A 13,748-nucleotide genomic window follows, 5' to 3' on the forward strand; every position below is an offset into this window, starting at 1 on the left:
ACGGTTTGATTCTCTGAGGCTGGTTGTTAAAACTGTTGTAGGCAAAGTCAGAGTAACTTTTAGTCTAGGCTTGATTGACCCCATTCCAGAGGCAGTGACTTTCTCAATATTTTGTCTGATGCTTCCTGTCTTCTCTCATTCTTGAATACACAATCTGGGAGAGCCTCAGGCTCAGTAGTTGTTCTGCTTCCTCCCTCCTCCAGCCTCTGATACATCGATCAACATGTATTTGTTGATCAATACTCAGCTGATAATTGGCGGAGAATCTGCTTCACATCTCGAGTTCTTTGTGCACTTCTGCGCTCCTGTACTGTATACCCTTTGAATTATTCATGTATTGCCTCCTCAAATGCTTAACTCTATCCCTGAAACTTGGGCAATCATAGGGCTTTTATTGTTTACTAAAGGCCAGGTGCATGAATTTGTGCACAGGTGGGGTCCCTCAGGGAGGCCTGCAGAGATCGGGCCCCAGCTCGCACCCCCAGCCCTCACAGCCCCACAGCCCCACCTGGTACCTCCCCTTGGCCTGGTGCTGCCCCTCACCTGCTCCACCTTCCTGCCTGAAGACAATCAATTGGGGTTGGGCCTCCCGCCCTGCTCCCTCAACGCCTGGGAGCCCAGCAGCGGCCTCACCCCCCGCCGCCACCACTGGTCACTGTCTGCAGGGTGATTAGCGGGGTGATCGGACCACCACTCACACTCATCTTGACCTGGTGCCTGCTCCACCTGTTCCACCATCCCGCCGCAGTTCCACTCTTGTTGGGTCCCTTTGGGTCTGTCAGAGCCCCCACTGCTGCCTGCTGCCAGCACCGAGTCACTGATGCCCTCCATGTCCGTCATCCCCTGGTGGTCAGCACAAGTCATAGTGAGCAGTCAAATTCCTGGTCGAACTATCACTGGAGGGGACAATTTGCATATTAGGCTTTTATTATATAGGATTTTTCTTCCTTCTAGAATGACTGCTCTTTGCTAACTGTTGTCTAATATCCAAAAATCATTATTTCATACATTTTGTCCATGTTTTGAATTGTGTGAGGCTGAACAATAAATGTAATTCCTCTTACTCCATCATGGCCAAAAGTAAAAGTCTGCTTGGTAGCTCTATTAAACTGAGTCTTCCTTAGCATTTGAGCAATTTTTTAAAATGTCTTGAATATTCTATGATTTCAAATTATGAAATATTAGGGCTGGATCCTAAAACGCTATACTTTATGCCAGCCAAGAATAAGAATAAAGCAGGTAGCCACAGAGGACCTGAAGCAGGCCGTAATATTACATGTATCACCTGGTCTCTGCAAGAAGTCAGAGTAGTAAGAGCAGTAACTTAGGCTAGTAAGAAGGTGGTTTTTAAAAGTAGTAGGAAGAATGTAGTAAGTGAAAAGGAAGGATTTTTGTTTAGCTTTTTCCTTTGCTGGGTAAAAAAAAGATGCCCTAGTCAGTTTGACTCAGTGGATAGAGCATCAGCTTGTGGACTGAAAGGTCCTGGGTTTGATTCCAGTCAAGGGTACATTGCCTGGGTTGCGGGCTCAATCCCCAGTAGGGGTGTGCAGGAGGCAGCCGATCTATGATTCTCTCTCATCATTGATCTCTCTCTCTCTCTCTCTCTCTCTCTCTCTCTCTCTCTCCTTTCCTCCCTGAAATCAATAAAAATATATTTTTAAAGAAATTTATAAAAAGCATAATAAGTAACATGGTTTGCAGGATCTCAAGTGCTGAAGACCAGTACACTGAATATCTGCGAATAACTTGTACAGAGCACAAATCCAGGGGTCTCTTTCCACTACAGTCTATAGCCTTTGATTGGCAGCTGAGATATCAACTCTAGGAGCTTGTTAGAAACACAGAGTTTCAGATCCCACCCCAGACCTACTGACTCAGAAAATGCATTTCAGTAAGATCCCAGATGAGTTGTATGCCAATTAAATTTGCGACATATCTATGTGAATAATGTCCTGGAGTTTGGGAGTACACAACTTCCCCGAACCCCCAAGATGGTAAAAAGATGACTTGAACAAGATGACTTGAAAAACTGGGTTAAGATGTCTCTGGGTAGCCAATTTTATATACATGCATATATATACAGTATAGCTAATGCAGAGAAACCTCAAATAATCCACTTTGTTTCCTACTTCCCTTCCTCTGGTTTTCTACCCTCTTCTGCATTCCAGTTGTTACCCTGAGCTTACAGGTAGAAGCCACAGCACTGAAGGAAAATGGTTTTAGCTCACTCATGTCAGTAAGAGAACATTATGTGCATTCTCTCTCTCTCCAGCTCCTTGCTCCCTGTAAGCCACAACACCAAGCCTGGCTTAGTTTCAGCAGAGGTATTCAGTGAGAGCGGCCTGATAATTCTCAAAACAGAATATGCATCAAAGGAATATGCAATTTGCAGACACATGCTAGACATGTCTTTTCTCTCTTAAGTATAAATCTCACATTCTGAAATAATTATATTGTGGGCAGTTAGCCAGCCTTGGTATAGATAAAAACTTGATTGGATATGTTAATCACTAGCTGGATAAAGAGGGGAAACATTCATTCTCTCCTAACACGTTTCCTCCAGCTATATTGTTAATCCCAGCATTTCCTGGAGAGAGGCTTGTGTGTTTCACACCACTGTCAAGTCGCCAGGTTTCTAGGTGGTCAATTAGGACAATGAACCAAACTGAAGGTAATCATCAAAATTTATTCCCTTGCTGAATAGTGTAAGTAAGACTCAATAATCGGCACCAGCTCTCCAATGCTCCATTTTTTCTCCATAGAACAATAGTATGAGGCATTGGTCAAGTGGATCTGTGCAAACAGGGGGACGTTCACACTGCAGATGATCCCTGAATGAGTGTCACCTGTTGTTTTGTAGACCCACAGGGCTCAGGAGGGAGAGAGGATGTGCTATCAGTAGAGAAGTACTGAGTGAGAAAAGTGTCTCAGGCAAGGACTTTCATTAAGGAGACCTCCAAAGAGAGGTATATGGGCTAGGAATGCAGGACATGCGCACAAGCGTGAATCCTTGACTACAACTCCCTCCAGAAAATTGCAATGTATTGGCCACTTACCAGGTCTTATGTGGGAGGACAGTTTCCCCCCACCTTGAGGTTTTCCAGGCAAAGCCTTGTATTTGACTATGATCAGGCATGAAATATCACACAGAGGATTTTGCCCTGGAGCTGGATGCCTCAAATACAGCCTGGAGATATTAAGTGCACGTACAAGTTAGACAGAGATCTAGTATACCTGTTCAATATGTGGGGCTCAATGGGGCTGTTGCTGAGAGTGACACTGCAGTTAGCTCTACCAGATGGGACTTTAACTAAGCAGGCGTTAGAAGTCTTAGCAGAAGTGTTCATGCCTCCTGAAAGGGAATATACAACATTCATTTCTGAATGGAGACTGTGTCCTTGAGCAATGCCACTTACCGTTTTCAAGTGTTTCCTTACCTGAGGGTAAATATTTAGTGTGTGTGCTTTCAATTTATACTCTCTGTTTGGAGCAGTTCAGATACAGTTGTGACAATACGGAATTGAGGTCAACCTATTAGCTGGTTTCCAGGACAGATTTTCCCCAGTCTCTAGGTGGCAGTTTTGATGAATGGTGATATCCTTCAGGGTAATATTTTTACACTATTAGTTTTGAGCAGTTTTAAATTATAGTTTGCTCATTCTATTACAGAAATGCCTTTAGCAGGACCTGAGGACTCAATTTATTTTCTATGCTTATAGGTATAGATATTTTCTCTATTCTTTTTGTACCCTGCTTCCCTAACTTCCAGTATGTATTCTCCAAATCATGTATTCCTCCCCTTTACTCTAACTCTGCCTTAGGCCATAGCCACCTCGAGATCCTGAACACAGCTTCTCAATTGGCTATGACATCCTCCCTTAGTCCAAGGAGAAACAGTTTTGTGTGCTTTGTAGCTCCGGGGGCACCTTTGAGTCCCCACATTTTCTTGAACATAGTAAGGGGAGTGGATATCCCCAAACAACTGGTATTTATGTTTTCTTAGTCAGGGAGTGGGGGGTTAAAGATATTTACTCTGATATAAAAATTATCTTTTTATTTTGGGTCATATTTTCTATATCCTAGGGTCATGGGGCAATTTATACTAGTTACATTTTAGATAGTCAAAACTTTAAGAATTCTCATGAGGTTATGGCTAAGAACTCACATAGTACAGATGAATACCAAACAAATGACAACTTTTACAGTTGAAATCAAGTAATTTTGAGAACATGGTCATGACCCTCTCAGTAATCTGATATATACAAAGGAATATGGACTTTCAGTAGTCAACACTGATATGTAAATAACATACTGGAATGTGAATAAGCTTTTAAGTTTTTACTAGAATTCTATAAAACCCTGAAATTAGTAGTAGCATGGTCAGCAAATAGCTGGACATGTTAATTTTTCTACAGCATTTAGATTACTGAAAAGAAAATTAAGAATGGCTTTTAAAAACTATATTTCAATCTCATTATGTAAAAATATTGCAACTCTTCCTGGAGAAGAAAGACATGATGGCCTTGCAGGGTTCTGCTATCAGAATATCCCCAAAGCACCAACTCTAAAATAGACTGCAGAGTTGGGAACAGCCACAGAATACATGGAGGATAAAGGTACAAAATTGTAACCTAAAGAAAATCAATTTAGCTTCACTGTGTTCTGCCATTACCCCAATTGTACCATGTACTTCAGCTCTGCTAAAAGAACTTTAGTACTCATACTGCCCGCTATAAATGAAGTAAACTAGGACCAGGGGGAAGTAGAGTGTGGGAAAGAGATGTTTCAGAGAAGTAGCCCAAGAAATATATTTTTGTTAACCAATGCCACTCCAATATATTCAGTAAAAAAAAAATTAAAGGTGCTAATTAAGAAAGAAGAAAAAATCACCCCTAGGGCCAATACAATAGAACACACACACACACACACACACACATCATGCTTCTCCTGAAGAAAATGATATGAGCAGAGGTAGTCAAACATACTTGTCCCATTATTCTAAAAGCATGAACCACAGACCACTGCTTATTTAAAAATATGGATTTCTTGGCAAAATCCTATATTTATTGAATTAGCTCCTCTAGAAACAAAGACTGTGAACAGGTTCCAGTCTTTGTTTTTTTACAGGTATTCTTACAGGCTCCATACACTATAGTTAGAGGACCACTGCTATTTCTATAATATCTTCCCAATATAAAGGTCAGTGTTTTCATTTTTTATTTTCATAAATTTCAAATGTTGAAGAATGGAAGTATTTTAAAATACCTATTTTCTTCTGGTAGACTAATATAAAAAATGTATTAGTGAACTAATATGAGACCAACATTCTAATATTTTAGATTCCTTAAATTAGGCAAGGTCACCAGGGAAAAAATAGTGAGCTAACAAATGGAAGGTTTAGATGTTTCCACTTTCAAAAAAAGAATTATAATATATAAAATTTGAGCATTGAAAGAATATTAAAATTAAAACAGATTCATGATTATTGAGTAAGGTCTAGGTTTACATGCATAGCTAGCTGGCTGAGTATAGAGGAGAGATAGAGACGGGGAGAGAGAGGTGAGAGAGAGAGAGAGAGAGAGAGAGAGAGAGAGAGATCCATGTTTTCCCAAATATAGTATGACTGTGGAAAACCCCACAAAATTATATAAGAACAGAAAAGGGACTCAATAATGAAAACTAATTAATTCAGCAAGTTTTTTTTTAAAACCTTCAACCCTAGAACTCTTCTGTTGATGATCAAATACCCATTTTTCATGAAGAAGACCAACATCTCTTCCTGTGTGCTAATCCGGCCATCTGACAGATGTCAGATATCAGAACATTGTTGTTATTGTGCATGTTTACATATAATCCAAGAACCAAAACATCAATAAACAACTGGGTCAACTGTGTAACCACCAGCACAAGAGTAATTCTGTGCTCTGGCCTAGCGATTGGGAACAGATATAAACATGTGTAATTAGGCATGTTTCAGGCTGCCTTTCATGCACAAAAACAGTTGCTTTAGAAATTGTGGGTGGGGCTGGCCTAACATAAACATGATTTGCCTTTCTGAAGTGTAGGATGAGAGATTAGAGGACATGCAAACACATTAATCATGAAATGAAAATTTTAGGAAGGCAATTTACTTGTGAACTTCTGGGTGTCACTCAAAACTGGGTGGAGGTGGGCAAAGAGGGGGAATGGGGCTCATCTGTAAGTGAAAGCAATAAAAAACTGAAAGTTTTGAAACTGTTTGGGTCATTTCCTCAGAACTAATATGATCATAAGGTGGGAAGGATGGAGAACATTTTCTCCTTTCCATTTCAGTCATTCATTAGATGATATTTGGGGTTGGTTTTTTGACATTGATTTAGCTTTAGAGCAGAATACCAAGGAAGCTCCAATGACAGGTATGAACGTGCGTACAAAATGCCAACATCCATTTCCCATTTTTATCTTTGTGACTAGACTCCTTCCCATTTTTAGCTGATCCTAGTACTGCTTGCTAAACAACCGTATATCCCATCCTATCTTACAGTCAAACGGGACTATGCTCTGGACAATCTCATGTCAGTGAATATGTAGTAGATTTCCAGGAGGTCTCCTTAAATGAACTCCTATCTTTTTCATTCAAGAACCCTTTGAGAATGGAAGTCACATGTTGGAAGAGTAGATAGGTGGCTACCAGTGACTTTAGAATGCTGAGAATAGTAAAGCTGTCAGACTAATTTGAATTTCTTACCCCCAGAATTTTCTTACATGATAAAAATATAAGCTTCTACCTTTTTAAAACCACCGATTATGCCTTTGTTTGCTTGTATATGGAAAATGGAACCAAATTCTATACAGAATACAGATTAAATGTAGCCAATCTGTGTAGCATGCTTACCATTGGCCAGAGGTTATTTTAAAATTTGAGACTACAGTGATGAATAAGAATGGACATAGTTAGCTAACCATCTGGTGCAGGGGTCAGCAAACTATAACTCATGAGTCAAATCTCTCCACTGTTTTGATAAATAAAATTTTATTGTAACACAGCTGTTACAATTGTCTATTGCTGCTTTCCTGCTACATTGACAGAGTTGAGTAATTGTGACAGAGTTCTCATGACCTGGAAAGCCTAAAATAATTACTATCTGGCACTTTACAGAAAAAAAGTTTGACAACACTGATCAGGTGGGAAACCAAGGCAAATAAATGAGCATTAGAGTGGTGTGTTGTATATATAATATGAAGGATCCTTAATGCTGATAGCCTGGACTTGAGAGGTCAGAAATATTACTAGAGATAGTGATGTTTAAGATGAACTTAGAAGGATAAGTAGATGGTAACCAGATAAATGAGTCAGTGAGAGCATTCTAAGTTGAGAAAAGTGTATAATCCCCAAACCCCAAAATGACAAATACTGTCAAGTGAAATGAACACTGAAAATTTCCCCATAAGGAATGGAAGAATAACACCAACCTTACAAGCGGTTACAGAGGAAGCCAAGAGCAGGATTGAGCTCAGGAAAGATTAGAAATATCAAAGTCATCATTTACTTTTCAGTCAACTTTACCAGGTATTTGCATTTGAAACTTCATTGTCTTTAAGTTTCGCTTAAATCAGAATTAAAGTTTTCTTCAGGTAAACAATGAAATTAGATGTAAAGTGAGTGAGAGTGTGTCAGGGGTGAGAAGGGAGGTGCAGCAGTTGCCCTTAAACCACTAGTCCTGGGTGTCAAAGTGAAGTATGAGTAACAATCACTAGGTTACGTGCTGAATTGCCGACCTCAGGTTTCACCGTTTCTAGACGCTGATTCAGTGTTCTAGGCGTGGGCTCGGAAACTGGGAATTTACACAAGTGAAAAAAATAATTTCAATTAAATTTATCTAGAAGCTCTTTTGAGAAATGCTGCTTTGCTGCATCAGAACCTTCTGAGACACTTGAAAATTCACTCTTGGCTGACGTCCGGAACTAGTGAAAAAAAAAGGGTGGTGCCTTTGGACCTGTGTTTTAATAAGCTTTCCAGATGATTCTGGTGCGCAATAAAGTCTCTAAGAACATTTCTATATTCCTGGTTCTTGTCTCACAAACCTATAAGCACTCATGACCAGCAATGTGCAAGGCAGAGAAGCGAGGAACAGTGTCTGAGCCAGCTTGACTGAGCATGAAGAGGACAATGATTGTGGAACATGGAGGCACTGCCAACTCATGTCTCTTGACTCTGTTTTCTGTTTTTCCCACTTTATGTTTAAGGGAAGTCTCACCCTGTTCCTGAGCCTTTCCTGACTACATAGCTCCACAAACATAGAAGCTGGCCAATGTGCTCCTAGGGGATGTGAGCAGAGTCACTGTTTAATTCAGGAACTACTTCCCTTGCTGTCATTTCTAGAGTCACAGGCCTTTCATTCCCAACTATTAACTAATCTGTAATAACACCTGACATGCATGTAGAACTTGGCTTCCTTATCCTATTTGATCCTGAAAAAGGATATATAACTGGATATTACATTATGTCTCCAGAAAGTAGTAATTCAGAATTTCCATTTCAGCCAAATACTATTATTTTATTGGTCCAGAGACAGACATATTTTCAGGATATAGAAGTACATATAGGATTTTAAGTATCCATTTCCTAAGTTGATTTGCACAGTGTATAAAATTTGAAAGTGCTTAAAATCAGACTTACATATCCATGAAGGAAACATTTTGTACTCTCAAGTTGAAATGAGAAAACTCTTTCAAACATAGTACACGTCTTAATCTATAATTACATTTACTTAAGTGATTTCTACCTGCATTTATTATGTAACTCATATTTAGAGTTTAGCAATAACTTTGATTACTTACTTGGACTCTGTACACTTGATCAGAAGGTAATTTTTGAAGTGTCATTTTACTCAGTTCTCATCACATTGTAAGTTGGCACATGGTTAACTCTTATTAGACTTTTTTTTTAAATAGCCACAATGAAGAAAATAGAAGTACAGCCTAACAAACATGTTATGTTTTAATTAAACTTGGTCAATATTGTCCCCTTTTTACATTAGGAGATGCAAGTGTTAGATGCTATTGGTGAAAATATGTCCCATGAATATATTTCTTTTTAATGGACAATATAATTATAAACTCAAAGAAATAGAAATGTGCACAAATGATTGACAAACACATATTTGGCCAATATCCCCTTCTAAATGACAGAACTAGGAAAAAAAATATTGAACTCCTCCCATAGAATTTTGTAAACCAACACAGCAAAATAAAAAAATAAGAAATCTCCAATTCTCGTAAAAATATAGATGATATTTAGTATGCATTTGTTCCAGACCAGAAAGTTACTTTATCAAATATTTTGGAAACTTTGAAAGACGAATCATAGTATTGAGGGACTTTCTGCTCAATTTTTCTGTAAACCAATTTTAAATGTCTGAGAAATTTGGTATATTTCTTTGAGATATTTTTTATTAGTTCTCTAAATGTTGATGGTTATACAAAGAATAAATAGAAGTTATAGCTCCATGCCCAAACATACAAACAAAAATTCATTCACCTAAAATAATCTCCATTTTAGTCATTATTTTGGAAAACACCCACACTTCTATTGTTATTCTATCTGTCTTAATGGGTTATCCTGACAAAAGAAAATGTCCGACTACAAAATCTAACTTCCTGCACTAACGATACAAGCTAAAAACCAGCTTACAAAAAACTCCTCTATCAGTGTGGCTCACTGTCATCTACGTAGAATTACCCAATTGGGACAGCCAATTATCTTGCTCCCATTTCTTGAGTGCAGAAGGATAGACAACTCTTGAAGATGTCTTCCTTATGAAACTTTGTTCTGTACCCTTATTTACCATGATGACTGATTTTCTTTTTTATTTGCCCAATCATCCTAGGACCAAGATTTATAATATCTTTAAGGTAAAAACTGGACAATCTAGGAAATTGATATCTGTATATATGAAAGCCTAAGTGACCATTGCAACCGAACGGATGACTGAACAGGCTGCGTGGCATGACTAGGCTGGCAGGGGGGTTAGTGAGGGGTGACCAAATGACCGAGCAGCAGGCTGTGTGGGGCAACCAGGCCGGCAGCGGGGTTAGTGAGGGGCAACCAAACAACTGAGCAGCAGGCTGCATGGGGTGAGCAGGCCCGCAAGGGGGCATTGAGGGATGACCGGGCTGGTAGGGGGCAGTAAGGGGTTACCAGGCTGGCGGGGTGGGGCAGGTAGGGGCAACCAGGCAGGCAGGCAGGTGAGCAGTTAGGAGCCAGTGGTCCCCGATTGTGAGAGGGATGTCCGACTGCCAGTTTAGATCGGGCCTAAACCAGCAGTTGGACATCCCCTAAGGGGTCCCAGATTGGAGATGATGCAGGCTGGACCGAGGGGTACCCCCCGTGAATGAATTTCATGCTCCGGGCCTCTAGTATAATAATAAATAAATGATAGAGAAAGCAAATAAATCACAGCCTAAAGTGGAATTAAGTTAGAACTCAATAACCAAGATGTCTGAAACATCCTCAAATATTTATATACAAATCAGCACACTTGTATATATCCTGTGGCTTAACAAAGAAGTAACAAATAAAATTTTAAAATATTTTATATTGAATAAAAATGATATATTAAAATTGTAGTGTCCTACCACAGAAATATTTAAAGGAAAAATTATAGTAATAACATTAATATTAGAAAGAAAAAATTGTCTGAAGTCAATGAACTAAAATTCTCACTTTAAGAAACAAATACAATATAAATGAGCAAACATTTAAGGGAGTGTTGGGGGACTGGTGAAGGGTTTGAGAAGTACGGATTGGTAGTTACAGAATAGTCATAGGATATAAAGTACAGCATAGAAAATAAAATCAATAATATTATAATAACTATGTATGGTATCAGGTGGGTACTTGAAATATCAGGGGGGACACATTGTAGAGTATAAGACTATCTAACAACTATGCTGTACACCTGAAATGAATACAGAATGATACTGAATATAAACAGTAATTTAAAAAATTTATAAAAGATGAAATCAAAACAAATGTAAGGAGTTAATTAACCCAAAGTAAGTAGAACAAATGAGATATTTATCATAAGAGCAGAAATACACTAGGTTTTAAACAAACAAGAAACTGCCAATGAAACCCCCAAGAAGGTTCTTTGAAAAGATCAATAAAATTAATAAAACTGTAGCCTAACTATTCAACAAAAAAGATAGACAGAGCAAATTACCAACAACAGTAATGAATGAAAGTCACTGTAAAAGCTAGAAATATTAAAACTATGATAAGATAATATTATTAACAGTTTTATGCTTCTAAGCCCAATAATTTAAGTGAAAAGGACAAATTTCTTGAAACACAAATGACCAAAATTTACTCATGAAGAAATAATCTGATGACCCTGTAACCCTGGAACTGTACATTAATATTTAGTTTGAAAATATTCTCACATACACCCTGGCTGGTTGGAGCATGGTCCCATACACCAAAAGGTTGTGGCTTCCACTTTTGTGCATACATAGGGCACATACCTGGGTGGCAGGTTTGATCCCTGGTCAACATGCTTATGGGAGGCAACCAATCAATGCTTCTCTCTCACACACTCTCTCTCTCTCTGTGTCTCTTTCTGTCTCTCTCTCTCTCTCTCTCTCTCTCTCTCTCTCTTTCTCTCTCTACCGATTTAAAAAAAACCACATATCCTCAAGTGAGGCTTAAAAGTTTTTTAAAAAATATTCTCATATACTTCTTTGTTCTGGTTTTATATAAGCACTTGGGAAGTCACCACTCTGTCCCAACAAGAAGTAGAAATCTAAATAGACTGAAAAATCAGCAACTCTTCCTGGATTCATAATAGAAGACACAGGACAAGCCACTGCTGCAAGATTGAAAAGACAGACAGGCGAGTACAGGAAGCCATGGTTTACTGGAGCAGAGACCCAACATTGAAAGCCACCTTGGGAACCAGTTCTGGGTTAGGAGAACCTGAAGTGTAATTAACAAATTGTTGAGGGATCAATGTCGACAACTCTGAAAGGGGACCCAGTAATGGGGGCCCCATCATATTGTGAAATTGACCTCGAGGAGCTTGACTGTGTTCCCATAGCACATATCAGAGAAAAATCCCCGCATGCTCTGGCAGATGAGAGGAAAAGTTACCATTTAAAAAAAATTAACCTGTTTCAAATTTTATTCCCAGGCTTCTTCATCTTAATTAGCTGCAAAGAATGATTTATGGGCAAGCAAGAACCCAAAAAGAGCTGCAATATCCAGGGGGGTTGGGCTGAAAAATACTAGAGATCTAGATTTTTATCAGATCCATACACAACATTTAAAAATGCAGTCATAAGATAAAATAATAGCAGCTCCCAGGAACGTCTTCAAGTTTATCTCCTTCAGAAGTTGGCTCAATTCAGTTTGCTTCATTCTTGGAAGACCTGGAACTTCATCATCATCCTCTCCAATAGCAAGTGGTGCTTTTCCATCCACAGATGGCTTGGGTCGAGCTTCGGCCAGCCTCCTTAGCCCAGTCAGGCTGCCTGCACCGAGCTGGTTGAAGATGCTGGGCAGCCCTTCCGTCAGCTGCTTTGTCTCGGCATGGCCTGTAATGCGTTCGCTGCCGGAGAGGCCTGAGCTTCAGAGTTGTTAAAGTGGGTCACTGGTCCTTGGCTTGGGAACATACTTACCTCTTCAATGCCAGATGTGTGGCTTCCCTCTAACTTCTCTAAGGACTGAAGTTTTTATCATCTGCGTAGCTGTTTGGTGAACCACCCTCTTCTTTCTATGAGCAGCTCTTTTCCCGACCCATGTGCTCTTGTGCCGCAGTTTGGCCAGTTGCTCTTGGTTCATGATGGTTTCTTCCATTGTGTTGGAAAGGAAGTGGGGTCTGGGGGTAGGGGGACACTGGGCCCAGCGATCAGGGGGTCTTGCGCAGACCAGCTGAAAATGAGCGCACAAACCAACGCACTCTGCCCCTCACAAGGCTGCCCTCACCGGAAACTAGCTAACCAGAGCCTAACCTGCTGAGAGAGCACTAGAGTCTCACTGACCTGGTGTAAGGAAATACCCAGCTCCAGTCCACTCTAGCCACCCTGGCCCAGCTTAGGGGGAGGGAGGAATCCTGAGATGCGCTTGTGACCTTTACCGTTCAGTGGCACAGGCTCACTGAAAGACTTGAGACCTAATGGAGAGACAATAGAATGCTCCTCCCTCCCGCATTATGAACAGGTATCAAACAATTTACAAGGCATATTAAGAGGCAAAAGATACAATTTGAAGAATCACAGAATGCATCAGAACCAGACATGGCAAAGATGCTGGAATTATCAGGTCAGGAATTTAAAAACAAGTATGATCGGCTGGAACCAAGATGGCGGCATAGGTTAACGCCGGAGTTTGCTGCCTCGAACAACCACTTCAAAAATACAACTAAAAGACGGAACGGACATCACCCAGAACCACAGGAACGCTGGCTGAGTGGAAGTCCTACAACTAGGAGGAAAGAGTAACGCATACAGACACTCAGAGGAGGCGCAGTGCTGAAGGCAAATTCTGAGGTGCAGAGTGCACGGAGCAGGCTGGCGGCAGAGGGCGCGGTTGGCGTTTTCAATCGGGAGGGAGTCGCAGACTCTGAGCTCCAGATCCGGGCGAGTCTTTAGGGGAACAGACTCAAACGGGAGAAGTGGGACTGTCTGGCTTCGGTCAGAGTGAGTGCAGCTTTCTCTCCGAGGTTTGCAGCGGTTGCTGGGACTCACAGAGGCAGAGGCCCTGGGGGCAG

General features: G+C 40.2%; 1 pseudogene; it reads right to left on the reverse strand.

Moving 5' to 3' along the window:
- Window positions 1-12,283: 12,283 nt before the first annotated feature.
- LOC102752285 lies at window positions 12,284-12,835 on the reverse strand (annotated as a pseudogene).
- Window positions 12,836-13,748: the final 913 nt, after the last annotated feature.

The sequence above is a fragment of the Myotis davidii genome, unplaced genomic scaffold (genome assembly GCF_000327345.1).
Source record: "Myotis davidii unplaced genomic scaffold, ASM32734v1 scaffold482, whole genome shotgun sequence".
In the NCBI taxonomy this organism is placed as follows: domain Eukaryota; kingdom Metazoa; phylum Chordata; class Mammalia; order Chiroptera; family Vespertilionidae; genus Myotis; species Myotis davidii.